This window comes from Meleagris gallopavo, chromosome 6 (genome assembly GCF_905368555.1).
Source record: "Meleagris gallopavo chromosome 6, MGAL_WU_HG_1.1, whole genome shotgun sequence".
NCBI classification, from domain to species: domain Eukaryota; kingdom Metazoa; phylum Chordata; class Aves; order Galliformes; family Phasianidae; genus Meleagris; species Meleagris gallopavo.
In genome coordinates this window covers 25,585,678-25,605,051 of record NC_139409.1, presented here as the reverse complement: position 1 = coordinate 25,605,051, position 19,374 = coordinate 25,585,678, and the positions used below count along the sequence as shown (strand labels likewise).

General features: G+C 37.8%; 1 long non-coding RNA gene across 1 annotated transcript in view; it reads right to left on the bottom strand.

Moving 5' to 3' along the window:
- Positions 1-19,374, bottom strand: part of LOC104911402 (uncharacterized) — an 80,958-nt gene that overhangs the window by 33,703 nt on the left and 27,881 nt on the right. The window contains exon 4 of the long non-coding RNA XR_014884246.1: positions 30-18,924. This is a non-coding gene — a long non-coding RNA (uncharacterized LOC104911402). The remainder of the gene's footprint in view (positions 1-29; positions 18,925-19,374) is intronic.

The following is a 19,374-nucleotide window of genomic DNA, read 5'->3' as shown; positions in this document are numbered from 1 at the left end:
TGTATATCTAGTTTGATAATTTATTTTACCCATGATGTTTGTGCTTCTGTTCAAGTGAGGTTTATTCACTGAATTCTGTAAAGATCTATAAAAGATAAAAAGAAAATTCTTAGGTTTCATGTTAGAAAGAAAATGGACATTGTAGCTAGAAATTTCTGTATGCAGTGCCATTTATAGACAGCATTTTTAATATTAGTAGCCTTATAACTTTCCTGTTGCATATGCTGTATATTACATAAGAAAAAGCCCAGCATATACATTGACTTCTACATAGAAGATGACTGCTATCTGTGACAAACCTTCAGGGGCCAATCTGTTTAAGGGAAATGGGAAGTAAAATGAAAGGAAAAAGGAGTTAAGGTGGTATACCCTTTTCATAACAACAGGAATAGCCACATGCCTGAAGCTAGAGATAATATAAATCTTACAGGAAAAGCCAGCAGTCTATATATACTGCTAGAGAAGGAGCCTATGTTAAGGGCAGATGGCTAGGGAGGAACAACTCCTTTGGACAGAGTATGGACAATCCATAATAGGTTTTCTGTGGGCTACACCCCACGCAGCTTTGGACCAGACTGTGCATACTTTGTTTTTGAAAAAAAAAAAAAAAAAATTGCTTTTTGTCTCCCAGTTATTAATCTATTTTAAATTTTGAACTTCGGTGTTTCACTGAATACAAAAGAGCATGTCAGATGCCATTGCTTTTTTCTAAGTCTTAATTCTTCGTTTGAGGAAGATGGTAAGAATCATCTTTTTTAACTTTCCACTTCCTCATTTGAATAAGAAACAAATTTAAATTAGAAAATTCTATATGAATAACTAAAAAATTACCCTTGTAGTTTCCTGAACCCACAATATTGTAGTATTTAGCAATACTACTTGTGATGAATGTCCACAGTATTGACCAGGAATGACTACCAATGCTCTCTAATGGATGAGAAACCATCCAAATCTCAAATTTATTCTTTTCAAGGAGGAAGGAACACTAATACCACTTGTGGAATTGAGTTTACTTAGGAAAACATCATAATTATGATCCAGAAAATACTTAAATGAAAACCAGTAACAAGCAGATCTAGAATTGCAGTTCTCATACTATGCAGGATCATTTTCACATGTGATTCTGAATGCAGATAAATGGCAACATGATTATAAGCTAAGTGGCAAAGTCAGAATCATTTCTGCAAATGACTTTGCAGAAAATAACAATGGAACACATTGCATAATTGTTTTAAGAAGATTTTTACTTTTTATTAATATTTATTTTTGCAAATTGCTTGGAGACTAATCTTCTGTATTAACTGTATAAGTTTCCTCATACAAAGTTCAGCTGCTTTCTGCATACATAAAACACCTTCTTTATACAGAACATGTTTTTCAACTTCTTGCATAGGTAATGGAAACGAGCTGATTTTGCTCACATTTACTATAAGAAAATAAATTAAAAATATTCACCTTTGGGCTGAAACCTTGCATGGAAAATTTCAGTCAAAATGAAACTTTACAGCTAGTTATATATATATGAAAATACAGAATATTGAATAACAGAAGACTGTTAAAATATGTAGGTTTCTCTAAAAGTAATGTCTCCTTTTTATTTACATGGAAACTACAACAGGCACAAGCAACACAATAACACAATTTGATAGAGCAGATCCTTGTCTACAAAACTATATTTTTCAAAGTAATCACCACCATTAGCCATGCACCTTGGCCAGTGATGAACCTGCATGATGATTTTGTATGAATTTGCAACTGCGGACGCGACTCTATGTTTCACAATTTCAGTACCCACAGCCTCACTGTGCTCACATCCACACTGTGTTCTCAACAAACATTCACCAGTTGTTGATGAATGTCAACAAGGGCCATTTTTTCTATATGAAGGTATAGGAAACATAATACAAAGGTATACCTTTGTTTCATTCGTACTTTCATGTCAGACAGCATTTTGTCAGATTGCCCCTCTGCTGCTGTCTGTCACACAGCAACAAAATGTAATGGAATATTGGTAAGAAGGTTCAGCCTATACTGCCATACCATCAACAACCTCGTCTGACATCATGGGCCATTATAATAAAATGAGAGGCATTACTTTTGGAGTAACTCTCATAATTTCTGCTATTACCCACTGGTAGTGAAATTGAAATGTAAACTTTGTATTTGCTTATAGCATGATGGAGCACACAAATTGTAATTCATTTGCTATTTACAAGGTTTCTGATTGACAGTCAACTGTCTTCAAGCCTCTGCTGAGGAGTACCGAACACCTACTCTGAAACTTATCTTATTTGTCCAATCATAGCTTTGAAGTCATCACATTAATCAAGGAAATAGTTATTAGGGAGAGAAGGAATGCTGTCAGCTTAATAACACATCTCAGAAATGTATCACTAGGAGTGGTATTAAAACATTCACCTAACAGTGATTTTGACAGCAGCCTACTTACCTGATTCTCAGCCTGCTGGTATTAATATCTATTTAATATATGTTCATTTACTACACCAATTTTTCTTTTCATATTTTGATAATCGTGGCAGGAGTCATATCTGTAGGCAGGTTGGTGTGCCATCTCTTGAAAAGTGCTTCTTGATCCATTTCAAAGACCCAATTTTTTAATTCATCTAGAGGAATTTGACTGAGCCTTGTTCCAATGTTATTGTTGCTGCTGTCATCTAAAGAATCTAACAATGCAATGCCTTGAATCAAAAGTATCATATAATGTTTTACTATTATTTTTTAGCCAGGATAGTAACAAACTCTTCTTATATCTATCCAATACTTACCATCAGAAAGTAGAGATGCTTTTCAATCCTTGTATCTTACTACTTGTTTGTTTCAAATCGTTGCAGTTCTGGATACTCTGGATACAGACTGTGTACAGATATAACTAGAGATACATCTACTTTTTATCCAATAATTTGGACATCTCTTTTTCTTTGAAAGCTCTGTCCTTTAGGGTTTTTGGAGAACTATCTTAGACAAACAAATCTATTCTGTTTATTTTCATTTGTTTCAAAACAATGAGTTTATTTTAGTGATTAGATGGCAGGAAACGGAGAAGGGAAGGAGGACGATAGAAAAGATAGGAAAGAAGCAAGAATTGCGTAAAGCGGGGATAGTCACCACCTGGATCCAGCAGCGGTTCCGTTGCACGCCGTTTCAATTGTCCGAGGCAAAAGCAACAGGGAGGGGAGAGAGAAGCAGCGTGGCCGGCCTTGGGCAGCAAGCAGGTGGCAGAAGGAAGTCGCGGAGCCGATCCAGGAGGAAGCAGCAGGACTCAGGTAGCAGGCCCAGGGGAGTCCACCAGCACGCAGGAATTCCATGGTGAGGGATCTGATTGCAGACACCTATTCTCATGGTTTTCGGTTCCTCTTTTTATCCTCCTTTTCCTCCTGCCTACTTGACATCCCCGGGGCGCTTGAGCAAGAATCATGTGAGTATCCCCGGAGATGGCCATCATCCTGAGATAAGTCCACACAAAAGACCGCTTCACAGCTATTGCTAAATAGCAGCTTATCTCTTTCTCCTTGCCCCTGGCCTTGTCCATCACAGTTCTCCAGACAAAGGATTCCACAACCTTTGCCCAGGACTTGCCTGGACTAGGACAAGTCCATCTGTGTCCCCAGCAAGCTTTGAGACACTGATGTTAACAGAATAATATCTTGCACAGGTTTACAAAAGTTTTGATAAATTCTGAACATGCAGAAAGTGAATGTCTTACAGCTCAGTCCTGAAAGAAAGTTAGATAAAGAAGTGGTTTCATGAAATTATTCCTAATTCTTCATTCTCATGTGTTTCATACAAGTACTGATACTTCCTGTTCTGAGAATACTGTAAACAACCCCAGGCATTACACAAGTTATCCTTTCTGAAGGTGTAGAATGAAAACAGGAGCAGTTTATAAACAGAAGTGATGTGAAATTTGGTTCATTCAAATTTAACTGTCAGTCCAAACGCCTGTGCAATTTGAGCTAAAGAAACATATCTGCTGTATGAAGTCTGAATTTAAATTAAGGCTTTAACAATTTATTATTAGTACAACTGCACTGTTATTATCACACGCAATCAAAATTATCCAGTTATTATGGTCATTAATGTGGTAATACAAGTAAAGCTGATATATACACAAATTTAATAGCTACCTCTTTCCCTGACGCTGTACTTCCAGTGCTCCTCAAAAAGATGAAAGTAAAGTTTCAAGGTAAGTAATCACTATTCAAAGCTCTTTACAAAGAGAAGTACACTCATTGTGTTTGTTGTTTTTTTTTGTTGTTGTTGTTTTATTGTTGTTGTTGTTCTCAGGCGGAGAATGATGATTTCTTCCTACTCAATTTAAAGTTAGTTTGTGTCTATTTTTATGTTCTAGGGCTGCTTTGAAAGTAATACTGCCTATTTCATCATGTTGGTCCACAACATCAGAGGTGGATGTTGGTGGTATGGCACTAGCTGTTGAACCTTACCACCAGTATTCCATTACACTCTGTTGCTGTTTGACAGATGACAGCAGTCAGACAAAATGGTGTCTGACATGGAAGTGGATATGAAGCAAAGGTGTGGAACTGAATTCCTTCACGTTGAAAAAATGGCACTCATTGACATTCACTGACGCTTGCTGAATACTTACGGAGACCAAACAGTGGATGTGAGCACAGAGAAGCAGTGAGTGTTGTGTTTTAGCAATGGTGACAATAACAGTGGTACCTCCACCGATACAGATTTATACAAGTGCATCATGTAGTCTCTGTTTACAAGCCAAAATGCATAGCTAATGGTGGTGACTATGTTGAAAAACAGTATTTTATGCCTGAAAGTTTCCTCTATGAAGTAGTGTTATTGTACTCTTTGTATCTATTGCAGTTTCTATAGAAATAAATATGAAGCCTTACTTTTGTAGCATCCAACATATATTTCAACATGCACTACTCATTCTTTCTTCAGTGGTCTGCAATTGTACATTATATCACTTCTAATGATTAAATGTTGTAATAATTATTCATTATGATCCATTAACTGTTCACTCGAAAAAAGAACAATTATTTGAAAAGCACGCATACGCACAAAGCTGCACAGACACAATGTTCTAGTAACCCATTTATATCATGTTACATTCAAAGTCATGTTACAGCAATATTACTGCGTTATAAGAACATTCAGGCAACATGACATTTAGATGCCTGAGATTAAGCAATGAGATGATGGGCACAGAAGAAATATGAAAACTGAAGAATGTAAAGTATCTAATATATTATTTTTAGTAGATTAATATTCCTTCTGTTATTTTCTTTTTTTTCTTCTCTTAGCTTTTTTTTTTTTTTTTTTTTTTTTTTTTTTTTTTTTTTAGCAGAGTTGTATTTTGGGGATTTTATTAGCAACTGAGAAAACTGACACTGAATCTTAGATTGACCAATCTGAGTGAGCGGTGCAGTTGATACGTTGGAAGGAAGAGGTGCCATCTAGAGGGACCTGAACAGGCTTAAAAAGCAGACCCATGTGAATCTCATGAGGTTCAACACATCTCAGTGCCAGATGCTGCATTTGGGTTGGGGCAATTCCAGGTGTATGTACAGACTGGAAGAAGAACTTGAGAGCAGCCCTGCTTAGAAGGACAGGTAGAGATGAAAATCCTAACATAAGCCAGCAGTGTGCACTTGCAGCCTGGAAGGCCAACCATATCTTGGGCTGCATCAAAAGAGGGGTAGCCAACAGGGACAGGGAGATGATTGTCCCTTTCTCCTTAGACCTCGTGAAGTCCCATTTGGAGTACTGAATCCCAGCCTGGGGCCTTAACTCAAGAAAGACATGTAGTGTTTGGAACACATCTAAAGAACCACAAAGAAAATCAGAGAGCTGGGGCATCTCTCCTACAAAGATAGGCTGAGGGAGCTGGGCTTACTCAGTCTGGAGAACAGAAAGCTCAGGAAAAACCTGATAGCGGCCTGCCAGGGCTTAAAGGGAGTTTACAAGCAGGAGGGAAATCAACTTTTTACACAGGTTGGTAGTGACAAGAGAAGTGGGAACAGTTTTAAACTAAAAGAGGGGAGATTTAGATTAGACATCAGGGGGAAATTTTTACTGAGAGGATGATGTCGTGCTAGCATAGGCTGTCCAGAGAAGCTTTGGATGTCCCATCCCTGCAGGCATTCAAGGATTGGTTAGATGGTGTCCTAGGCAGCCTGATCTGGTACCTGATCTCACAGCTGTGAGGTTGGAACTAGATGATCTTTAAGGTCCTTCCAACCCAAGTAATTCTATGTTTCTATGACTCTTCTATGATCTGTGAAAATATTTATATATATAACTCCTTGTTTTCAATGGGATTTAGGTGCTTAATAATAAATTAAAAGGAGGACTACAGTTCTTTGCCTGTACAAGTCAGGCATTAAATAGAGAGCCAAGCAATTTTTTAAGTGGTAACACTGAACATTAGCTTGTCATAAGGTTGGATTTCAGAAGATATGTCTGCAGTAAAAATACTTTGGCCATTTGTCTGAGAATCTAGGCATTTTTCAGGAGCAGAAAGAGTAGCAGACATCTCCTTTTTGAATTGTCATGTATTATTCTCTACTTGCCTTAGGTGGTGCTTTCTCAACAATTTAAAATGACAAATTTTTGCCCTTAAGTATTTACAGTGGAAATTTATTGCTCTGACAAGACTGTTGGATGTCTGCTGAAAATTCAGGACAAACGGCCCCTTTAACATGACTCATCAGTTCTATGTGACATACTTTCTGAATGTATGAGAGATCTTGAGCATGAACTATGCACACAGTCCCACAATAAATCTCATACTTTTTGAATAGAAATACAGAAACTTTCTCTTTACATACTTAAAAAAAAAGTTTTCCTGATGAAATATTTTCAGAAAAACGGGAAGAAAATCAGAGTGCATGAGATACTGAGACAGCATTGAGTAAATACGTTAGAATATTCTTTTCAACACAGATTTAATGAATAACTCCTTTAGGAATGTTTAAAATACACACTGCAATAACTGTGTAGCAATTATTTGTAGTAGAAGTAAGGAAAATAGATTTGAAACCACTCTATTGTTATTTATATTTTCTTTCTACTCCTGTAGTTTAAATGTGTCTACACTTCAGTGTCAGATATTGCTCTGAAGGATGACCTACAGTCACTGGCCTAGTTAACCTAGTTGTGCTCTATGCTGTGTTCATGAAGCTCAAAGTACATGCAGGTGGTACACTATCTCAGGAGAAAGTACTGTGTGTAAAGATATATTGTTTTTGCATAACAAAATGATGTTGTGACTGTAAAAAGTCCAAAGAGGTGCCATGGAGCTTCTGATACATGGTAAAATTCTGCTTGCAGAATGAAGACCTGCATTTTTGAGTAACATAAGGAGATGCACTGGTGCAACTTGAATGATAGCCAGAGGAGAAGTTTAACAAAGAGAAGTTATTGCAGCATACTATAGTGAGTAAAAACTAAACAAAAATGATAGGGGTAAACCAAACAGTAAGCAGGGGCAGAACATCCGCTGAGGGAATTAGAAGCATCAGATATGCTGTAAACCCTGGAGTCCTCAATCAATGGGCTACACTGGAGGGATTCTGTGCTGGGAAGTTGGAAACATAAACTGTTGTGTCATTCCACTTCTTGAACCCTTTTTTTCTTACGGTTGCCTGCTATTGCAAAAGTGTGAAGTAAATCGTGATTCATAGCAAATTCTGCCTGAGCCTGGACTATTGAACGTGAACATTTCTCACAATACTTTGCTAAGGGACAGCGTTCTCATACAACAGTAAAATATTATTTGTTACCTTTCTTATTGTGTCCTAAAGGTAGGGTTTAACTTAGCATTTTCAGCTCATGTATTTTGAACCTGATACTTTGTTAAATTCCTAATGGGAATTCAAAAAGACATCACCTGACTCACCTGTCGCTAATGGAGATGCTGAAAGGAAGACACTATTTCACACAGGGATCTTCTTATATAATTATTCCTATCATTATATAAAACGTTTATTTTATATAAAAAGCTTGGCTTAACAAATGGGAAGTCACCTCTGGAGTTCTTTGATATTCCCAACAAAGTTTATATCTAAATCTTGTCAGTGATAATAGAATTCTAAGACTAACCAACACAAAAACTTGAAGCTTAAGTATGAAAATACTTTGAAGCTTGCATATTACATGGTAATATCATTGAAGATGGAAACTTACCAAATAGAACTATAACCATTTCCCAATCTCAATGCTGAATAATTATAGAACAGTATTAAATTTAAACATAGACACTAAAATATTCCTACATCCTGCAGTTTCAGATTGAGTTTCAGATTGAGAATACATTAACAAAACACTCATTTGAGAAGCACTTGAATAGTTACAAACATTAAACAACTCTATTATTTTAAGTCTTGGTAGGATTCTTCACTTTTCTAAATTCGAGGATAGCAAATGGAGCCTTTTATACTCTACATTACACACATTTCACCTTCTTTTCCACCGTGCTGTGACATGCCCTCAGATTAGAGATCTGGCTGACATTCTGAGATTGCAATGTTCTAAATACCTGTGACTTTTCTGTAAATTCAAAGCCAAGATGGATGTGGCAGGCAGGAGTTGAATAACAGTAGCAAATGACAAGAATAAAATAGGATAATTGTGTGATTAGAAACACCCAGTCACATTCAGTAATAATTTAGACACACGCAGTAAGACCATTATAATATAAAAGGGTAGCGCTGAAATAAATGCCTTCTATTTTATTATGTTGATGACATGGCACCAGAGTTTGAACCTTCCCACCAATATTCTGTTACATTTTGTTGTCGAATGACAGATGGTAGCAGAGGGGAAATCTGATAAAATGGCATATGACACAGAGGCGCCTATGAAGCGAAGATGTGTTATTGAATTCCTCCATGCAGAAAAAATGGCACTCATTGACATTGATTGACATTTGCGGAATGTTTATGGAGACCAAACAGTAGTTGTGAGCAGTGAGGTGGTGGGTGGTGAAACAGTGTCACCTCTGCTGGTGCAGAATTGTAAGGGCATGGCATACAGGCTCTTATTCATTGCTGGCAAAAATGCATAGCTAATAGCAATGACTATGTTCAAAAATAGTTTTGTAGTTGAAAATTTGGTTTATCAAATAGTGTTATTGCACTCTCTGTAGCTGTTGTATTTTCCATGGAAATAAATAGGAGGCATTACTTTCAGAGCAACCTATTTAGTTCCCATAAAGTATTATCCACATAGAGGTTTTAGATTTTTACATAACTTCATGAAGAAATCAATTTATGACTCTTTTAAAGCATTTTAGCACTTTTGAATTCTAGCCACAATTTCTCTAGTGATCTGCAATCTTAGTAAATTAGATGTGTATTTAGACATATGTCCTGGAGGTGAGGGTTATATATCAGCTGTTGTGAAAGTTAACATTTAACATTAACATCGATGATCAGAGAGCTGGAGCATCTCTCCCATGAGGAAAGGTTGAGGGAACTGGGCTTGTTTTGCTTGGAGAAGAGAAGGCTCTGGGGAGACCTCATTGCGGCCATCCAGTACTTGAAAGGAGCGTATAAACAGGTGGGGAACAGCTGTTTACTAGGGTGGATAGCTATAGGACAAGGGGAAATGGTCTTAAACTGAGACGGGAGGTTTAGGTTAGATATTAGGAGGAAGTTTTTCACACAGAGGGTGGTGACGCACTGGAACATGTTGCCCAAGGAGGTTGTGGATGCCCCATCCCTGCAGGCATTCAAGGCTGGGCTGGATGAGGCTCTGGACAGCATGGTCTAGTGGGTGGAGACCCTGCTCATAGCAGGAGGCTTGAAGCTAGATGATCATTGAGGTCCTTTTCAACCCAGACCACTCTATGATTCTATGATTCTATGATTTATTCAAATGCCAGTGATGATTCTTGAACTCTTCAACAAAGAGAGGAAAACATTAACAAGCAGGAATCATGAAACACATTATCGTGTATTATTACTACTGTCCTCAACGCCTGTTGAATAAAGAAAAAAATATTTATATATATATTTTTAACCAGAAAACACAGCAAACCAAAAACAATTGGATATTTACAGCTATTTGAATTGTATTGTCATAGTTCTACTAGTATTGGATTACTTTGAGATCTCTGATTGTTCCTAAGATGCTTGGACAGAATTATCTATATTTACTGCATGATTTCCAGTTAAGAAGAAAATCAAAAGTACCCAGATGTAGTGGGCATAATATGAGGGGCTCAGTCTAGATATCTGCTTCATACAAATGAAGATTGATTACTGAGCCATGTGAGTAAACTGCAGACTTCTTGTGGAAATGTCCTATCAGTTTTCTGTATCCTAGTAGAATATTTTTTGTGACATGAATTAAGTACTTGATTTGTTTTTGATTTGTATTGAGAAAACTTCAGCTTGGGAACCCAAAAATGAACTGTGTTCCATTCAGTCAGAGGAAGATACCAGCCTCCGAGGGAAGATATCAGTCTCCAAGCAGAAAAGAGAAGTTGCTGTAAGCCTACTGAGACTGGAAAGATTCAAACCCTGGAGGAATCTGGTACTGCGGGAACTTCTGCCCTAGTCTCAGAAGAATGTCTGCATAAGAAGGAATTTGAGGAAGTAGACAAATACTTCTTGTCTCTACATCTTTTCTCCCATCACTGATAATTACTCCCAGCTGGGTAGACACACAACTGGTCGTACAAAGTGATTGTCACTTCCTTTCATTATACCAATTATCATTGGCTAATGGGAGCATATATCTGTATAATCTGAATCATTTTCTAAATAAATGGTGATCTAGAAGGAAACGTATTAAACAAAAGTGTGAAAATTTATAGAGAAGATTAATGAAGAAAGCTAAGACACTAAAAAATAACTTTCTTTTATGAAAATGACAGTCAAAATTTAAAATATATAAGGAACACAGGAAATCATAGTAATAAGGGAAAAAAAAAAAAGGAAAGAAATGATTAAAGATAAAGAAACAGACCCATATTCTACTGCTGCCCTATTTTTAACAGGAAATGACAAAATTATTAGTAGATAAATGAATAAGTGGATAAATGAATACATCCTTGTATCTAATTAACGAACTGCTCACCAGTATACAATGTCAATAGCACAGTTTTAAGGTAGATTACTAACATGTCTGAAAATAAAACCATCAATATGCAATCAGTATTGAGAAGAGGTGTATTACTATAGTAGTGTGAAGGGTACAGAAGTGTGGGGTGAGATGGATGGTAAGATTAGGAAAGTCTAGCTTAGCTGGTGTATGAGAACTGCTGAATCATGGCCTGAACCTCTGATTGATCACTCGAGGTGAGCAATGAGTCAGCCATGGGAGGAAGGGTTGGAGCCTGGCTCCACCTCTCCTAGACCCACTTAAGAGCTATGACTACTAGTGGGGAAGGATCTCTTCTGGAGATATCTCCTCTGGAGTTTTATAGCAAGCTCAGAATATGAGTAAGCATTCTGTTTTTCTCTTTTGGTATAGTAACTGCTTAGCCAAACTCTGGTATATTTTATAATTTTAACATCTGTACGTTCATTGACTATACAGCTTGCAAATTAGACACATAACTACTATTCTATTGCAACACAAAAATGTTGAAATTTATTTTTAATATTAAATCTTGAAGACCAAAAAAGCAAAGTGAGTCTTCAGAAGCTATGATCTTGGAGTAGAATACGAGTTCCCGGTTCCCAAGAGAAGGGCTACTTTAAAAAGCAATGATATTGTTCTTGGACATATAAGATGACTAGTAAACAGCTGGTTAATGGGGGAGGAAGCTGGGAATTACTAGGTAGCTTGAAAAAACCAGCAAGGATCAGGAAGATCCTTAAAACTGGAAAACTCTCCATCATTTGTATAAAAGCCTGGATTATTTATCTACTACTGCAAAGACAGAGGATGCTCTTAGAGTGGATTACTCTTTTCAAGAGGATCTAGCAAGAAGATATACAAGAACCTGTGGCTGGAAGCTAGTAGGCAGATGATAAAGAGAAGTAAGCACAGTAAAATAATTAATAACATGAGTGAAATGTCAAGTAGGATTCTCCATCTGTAGATTACATTAAATTTTAGAAAATACATTTTAGACAGAAATTAGATTTTAGTCAAATACAAACTGTTACAGTCAAGATAAGAACAAATAATTATATTCAATGGACTTTGATGTACGGGAATTGACAACGATATTATTTATCCTTTTGGTTTTAAAGACGTTAGCTGGATTTGAGAAAGAAATATAGAGATTATTGATTGATCTGGGGCTAGACAATGGGGAGGGGTTGGTGGGTAATGTGAAGCTCAAGGGCAGCTTTGGCTGTAGTGAACACAAAATGGTGGAGTTCAAAATCCTTAGGGTGTCAAAGAGAGTGCACTGCAAGCTTGCTACTCTGGACTTCGGGAGAGGAGACTTTAAACATTTCAGGGAACTGTTTGGCAGGGTGATATGGGAGAGTGATAAAGAAGAGGGGCCCAAGAAAGCTGGTTGGTATTCAAGGACTGTATCCTTTATCCTCAAAGCCCAGAAGCAGTGCATCTTGAGAAAAAGGTAGTTAAGTAAGAGTGCCAGGAGGCCTTCATGGATCTACAAGAAACTCCTGGACTTAAGTTCGAAATCAAAGTCTATAGGGAGTAGAAGCAGGAACAGATTATCTGGGAAGACTATAGAGAAGTTGTCTGAGCAGCCAGGGATCAGATTAGGAAAACTAAAACCCAGATGGAATTAAATCTAATCAGGGACATAAAGGGGAACAAGAAGAAATTCTGCAGGTGTATCAATTATAAAAAGTTCAGGGAGGATGTGGACCTTCTCTGGAAGGAAACTAGAGACTTGGTCATGAGGGATGTAGTGAAAACCAAAGTGTTCAATGACTTCTTTGCCTCAGTCTTCACTAGCAAGGGCTCTAGCCACACAGCCCAAGTTGCAGAAAGCAGTGATAATAACTTGGAGAAGGTAAAGCTGCCTGCTGTAAGTAAAGATCAGGTTCTAGACCATTTAAAGAACCTGAAGGTGCACAAGTCTGTGGGACCCAACAAGATCCACCCACCGGTTCTGAGAGAACTGGTGGATGAAGTTGTGAAACTGCTTGCTGTCTATCATATTTGAAAGAATATGGCAGTCTGGCAAAGTTCCAACTGGTTGGAAAAGGGGAAGCATAACACCCCTTTTCAAGAAAGGAAAAAAAGAAGATCCAGGATACTGCAGGCCAGTCAGTCTCTCAACTCTATGCCTGATAAAATCATGGAGCAGATCCTCCTGAAGGCCCCAGTAAGCACATGAAAGCTAAAAAGAAAAAACAAAAAGGCACATGAAAAAATGAAGATGAAGGTGATTAACGTGCTTTCACCAAGGGCAAGTAATACCTGACAAACTTGGTGGCCTTTTATGATAGAGTTACAGCTTCCATGGATGAAGGAAGAGCCACTGACATCATCTACCTGGACTTGTGGGAAGCATTTGACACTGTCCTGCATGACATCCTGGTCACCAAATTGGGCAAAAATGGATTTGATGAATGGACCACTCACTGGATAAGGAATTGGCTGGATGATCGCACTCAGGGAGTTGTGGTCAATGGCTCAATGTCCAATTGGAGAGTGGTGACAAGTGGCATTCCTCAGGGATTGGTGTTGGGTCTGGTGTCATTTAATATCTTTGTAGGTGACATGGACAGTGGGATCAAGTGTGCCCTTAGCAAGTTTGCAGCAGACAGCAAGCTGAATGGTGCAGTTGACATGCTAGAGGGAAAGGATGTCATCCAGAAGGATCTGGATAGGCTTGAATGGTGGGCCAATCTCATGAAGTTCAAGAAGGCCAAGTGCAAGGTCCTGCACCTGAGTTGGGGCAATCTCAAGCACAGATATAGGTTGGGCAGAGAATAATTTGAGAGCACCCCTGAGGAGAAGGATTGGGGGTGTTGGTTTATGAAAGACTCAACATATGCTGGCAATGTGCACTTGCAGCCCAGAAGGACAACTGTATCATGACTTGCATCAAAAGAAGTGTGACCAATAGGTTGAAGGAGGTGATTCTGCCCCTCTACGCTGTTCTCGTGAGACCCCACCTGGAATATTGTGTCCAGTTCTGGAGCCTCCAACACAAGAAGGGCATGAAGTTGTTGGAGCAGGTCCAGAGGAGGGCCACAAAGCTGATCAGGGGGCTGGAGCACCTCCCTTGTGTGAAGAGCTGGGGCTCTTCAACTTGGAGTAGAGAAGGCTCTGAGGAGATGTTATAGTGACCTGCCAGTACCTGAAGAGGGCCTACAGGAAAGCTGAGGAGGGATTTTTTTTATAAGGGTGTGTAGCATCAGGACAAGGGGAAATGGCTTTAAATTGGAAGAGGGTAGGTTTATACTAAATATTCGGATAAATTCTTTACTGCGAAGGTTGTGAGACACTGGAACAGGTTGCCCAGTGAGGCTGTGGATGACCTCTACCAGAGGGAAATGTCCCTGCCTATGGTAGGGGGTTGGAACTAGATGATCTTAAAAGTCTCTTTCAAACCAAACCAGCCAATAATTCTATTTCTCATTATTAAACCCATGAAATACATGCTCTTTCACATAACCAACATACATTTGGACATTCGTTTTCCTAATGACTTTGTAAAGATAATATATGCACTATAAAGGATTCCTTCACTAATTAGTCCTTCTCTATTTCTAGGCACCATCAAGATATTCATTTAACTAGAATACAGATTGTATTTATTTATTTATTTATTTTGTTAAGGACAGAATTTTACTGAGGTAGAAACAGTACTAATAACAACCGATAAGAATATGATGATTTATTAACTTATGTTACTGAAAACAATTAGGAAATTAATGAATTAGGAAATAAATGAGTAAAATTTGGATCCCCAAAGCATTGATTTAATCTGTCATTTACAATAGATCTTCCCATGCAATAATATAAAGTATTGAGGTTCTACTGTACAAATAAATAAAAACAAGAAAACATCTGTTTCCTTCATTATAGATGCTATGTTGCCCAGAGGGATTTGCATTAGAAGAACATACAGAAAGATCATAGAATGATTTAGTTGAAAGAAATGTCCTAATTTCCTAATGTATAGATTTTTACACAAAAATACAGTTATAATTCCCCTTTCCTCATATCTATAATGTTATTGACTAGACTGATAGATTAACACCAAAATGCTCTCAAGATCCTTTCTTTCTGTGAAACTCTTACAGCTGATCCCATTGCTACTATTTGCCTGTGGAGAACCTCGAGTAGTTGTAGTTCTAAAATATGAGGTGCCATAATTATCATTAAAGAAAAGAAGAAAAGGGAAAGGAGGGCAAGGAAAAGCAAGAGATTGACATTACTAATGGCACTGTATTTATTTATTAATGTATTTATTTACAATGTATTTTCATCTAGATTTACTGTATGAAAATGGGGAGATGACATTTTCAGATTCTGTCCTCAAATGGTGAAGGAGAACTCTATCTAAAATTTGAATAGAGGTAGAGGGAGATCTGGCTTAATTCTCTTTATTTTACAAACTTTGAGAGAGCTGGGCTTGTTCATCTTGGAGAAAAGTCATCTGCAGGGTGACCTAATTGCAGCCTTTCAGTACATAAAGGAAACCTATAAGCAGGAGGGGAGTCCACTCTGAAAGGGTACATAACAGCAGGACAAGGGGTAATGGTTTTTAGCTGAAGAAGGGAAGATTTAGGTTGGATGTCAGGGGGAATCTCTTTACTATGAGAATGGTGAGGTACTGGAACAGGCTGCCCAGAGAGGTTGTGGATGCCATGTCCCTGGAGGTGTTCAAGGCCAGTTTGGATGGGGCCCTGGGCAGCCTGGTATAGCATTAAATGGGGAGGGTGGTGGCCCTGACTGTGGCAGGGGGGTTGGAGATTCATGATCCTTTACGTCCCTTCCAACCTGAGTCATCCCGTGACTACGATTCTTACGGATCTCTTTCTCCTTCCTTGTCATGTTCTCATTTGAACTTTTTTTCATGTTAGAAGAGTACCGAAAACTATTACTGGTAAATTTTTCTACAGTTGTATGTCTTTTACACTGCCTATTTTTAATTCTTTTCACATATCTAACATCCTTGTGTTTTAGATAATGCTTGCAGGGACTGGATAGAACCAAGAAGTCCAGGTAGATGTTCTCAGGCCTTAGATGAAGGTTAATTTTTAATTAACCCTTCCGGCTGATTTTGCACAGCAGAACAGTCAGTAATACTTAAGGTCACTGCTCTATTTCTGTTTTACTTCTCAGTTGCAGATATTGCAAACAAATTTTGAGAGTCCTACAGTACAACTGTGAGCTACCGTATGTGCTGTCAGTGTAACTGCAGTGATGTTTCCAGACTGCTGACTGCAGAAAAAGGTAAGATTTTATAACAGCTGGTTGGAAAAGGATCTCATTTCAATTCTTGCACCAGGGCCCCACTACTAATGTTCTGATCTCTGGTCCTAATTTTGTTAAATCCAAAAGTTAATAAAAGGCAAATGTTTCTTGTCATTATGTAATTATGTAATTATGTAATTACTTTTCTAAATATAAGTTTAGCAAAATAAAGGGAATGCAATATTAGTTTCCTAGGAAGGAAGGGCTAAAACCCTCAATTTCTGTGCCTAGCTAAGATTGTGTGATAACAGGAGATGAGAACAAATTTAAAATGATGTCCGCAAATATATAATGAATAAACATCAAGCTTTGGTACAGATTTCTAAAGCTAAGTGAAGTCAGTGGATGTCTTCCATTGACTGCTGGTTTTCAGTCAGGCTGTAAAATACTTGTCTCTACATTTTTAATTAAGTACTCTGAACTCTCTGACTCAACATTCGCAAGGAGAGATGGGTACAAAAACTGCTGCAAAAAATGATAATTTTAAATCATGCAGTCAGACACTGTAAAAAAAATCCATTAAAATTTAGGCTGCAAATCTGCCTATATACCCTTGGACAGTCTCTGTTATCTACCAGCATAAACTGCACTGTGAAAAAAACTTAGATTTGCTGCAGCTTATTTAGAAATTACATTTGAATGAATTGAGGGTTCTCAGAGAACTGAGCAGTGCAGGAAAAATAAAATTTAAAAACTGTTACATTCTGAAAGCTCTCAGACTTATGGTTTTAAAATATATGGGCCATATTATGGTATACAAACACAGAGCTTTGCATTCAACTTCCTTTGTAAAAAGGAGTCAAAGTATGACAAATACTACAGAAAAATGACTTATGTGAAATATTCAAGTATTTCTGTTCAGATTTTAATTGACAATTTTATTCCCATTTCAGCATGGTGGGAGTCTCTTCACAATTTACCAAATTCTGGTAACACACCTTTGACATATCAATATACCATTATGTTGACATTTTGCGCTAGAGTCACATGATCTCCAAAGTTCATTGCTGAATCCTCTGAGATATAACAAATGTTACTTTCCAGATTATTTTCACATCTTGTATGAGGCAAGGGAGTATTGTATCTCAGCACTGATAGGGATATCCCCCTCTTTAGGGGGATAGCCTTGGGAGAGAACGTGGCGGTAATCTCTTGAAAGCATCCCAGAAGACTGATGCTAATTGCTTCATTATTCTGGCCTACTTTATGCAAAATCTTTTATAAGAAAGTCAGACTTGAAATTATAAAGTTGCTGATACATAGCACATAGGAACCAACCTTCATCTGTGACTGAGCAGAGAGGGGCTCTTCAGTAGCTGCTGTAAATTCCTTCCAAACAGGGAAGAAGGGTGCCAGCATTCTGACCTTAACAGATGGATGCAATGAGGTGGAGTATGTGAGTGAGATGTTAATACAGGTGCATTAGCAGCCGAAGTACTGAAGGCAACATATCCACGTTTCCAGATCCTGTGTTTCATGCAAAAAGCCCTGCATTTAAAAATGTCATCTTTTATATGACACTGTGAGAATCTGGCTTGTTAGTTTTCACTTTCAAATAGGATTTTCCTCATTGTGTGGTATGGGCATAAGTTGAAATGCAGAAATGACAGAGGAGGGTAAAGTGCAGCATTCCAGCAGTTTCCCTACTTCTCCTTCCATTCTTTAACTGGGAACCAAGTGCACCTAAGAGTTCTACCAAATCTAAAATTCAAAATCATTTAAAAGGACATATAAATTTATGTCACTGCATAAATATTAAATGCAGTAATAAATGATCTACTAGTATTATCTATTTAAATTTAAAACTTGACATATGCAGGGCAATAAATGCTTTGACATTGTGTATGTGTAAAATAACCTAGCATGCCTTCTTGACCCTACCTCATTTTGTGTAAAACACCATTAGGAACAACCATAATGATAGTTGCATATACCCTGAGGGACTGGTGAGCGCTAGCAGATGCTCATCTTTTACTTACTGACTGATGGAAGCTGAAATTGTGAGAATTTTGCCATACATCATGCAGGTGCTGAGAGACTAAGGTGATAAGTTCAAAGAGCTGATGGTTAATAATTAAATATAATAAGCATCTGCTACTGTTACTACCCAGAGGCTGAAATTACCCAGAGTGCTGTTTAGACACACTGTGAGTTTATGCATAGCTCTGCGCTGCCTCTGGAAGGACCAGGTGAGAATTTCCACTGACCCATAGAAAAATCAGAGATTTCTTAAGCTCTGCAGTAATTCATAAACACTACAGCCCAAGTTCAGATTTCCTCTCTCATTCTGACAAGTACCAGTGTAATGTCAGTGTAATTACTGTTGGAGCTCACGGGACAAGATGTACAATGTTGATACTCAGCCCCTTCTCATACCTCAGATGTCCTCTCTTCTAACTAAAACTAACCAGTATGGGCATTCAATCTAAACTAACTATTCCATTTTGTCCTGTAGTTAGGAGAAAGAGATAGGCACCGCCACAGGGAGTTGAATCCATCTTCAGATAAATCAGTTGAACTGCCCACTGGAGATTCCCTCCCTTCCTACACTGACTGTGGAGGGAGAAAAAACAGGATTTAAACTTTTGCATAAAATGAATTCCAGTGCAATACCTGAGATAAGTTAAGGTAATGGTTAAGGCAAGTCCATACCTACTGACTGTCCATATTGTAAACTTCTGAGCGTAGTCCTTGAGTACATTTTTTGTCTTTTTCTTTAAAATGCAATTAACAGCTGAATGATGACAAATCATATTCAGTCTTATGACATAAGCAGACTATATTTCACAGCAAATCCTAATAATGCAAATCTAGACATCTCCTACTCATATACCTTACTTCCATTTTCATTATGAGACAGATGCTTTTTTTTTTAAATCACATATAATTTCTTGATTGAGAAGTCTAAGTGGAAGTAGATGATAAATTGAGCAATTATTTCATTTACACTGTTGAGTCTGCCGTTATTTAGGTCATTTCAGTTAGCCAATGTTTTAAGAATTG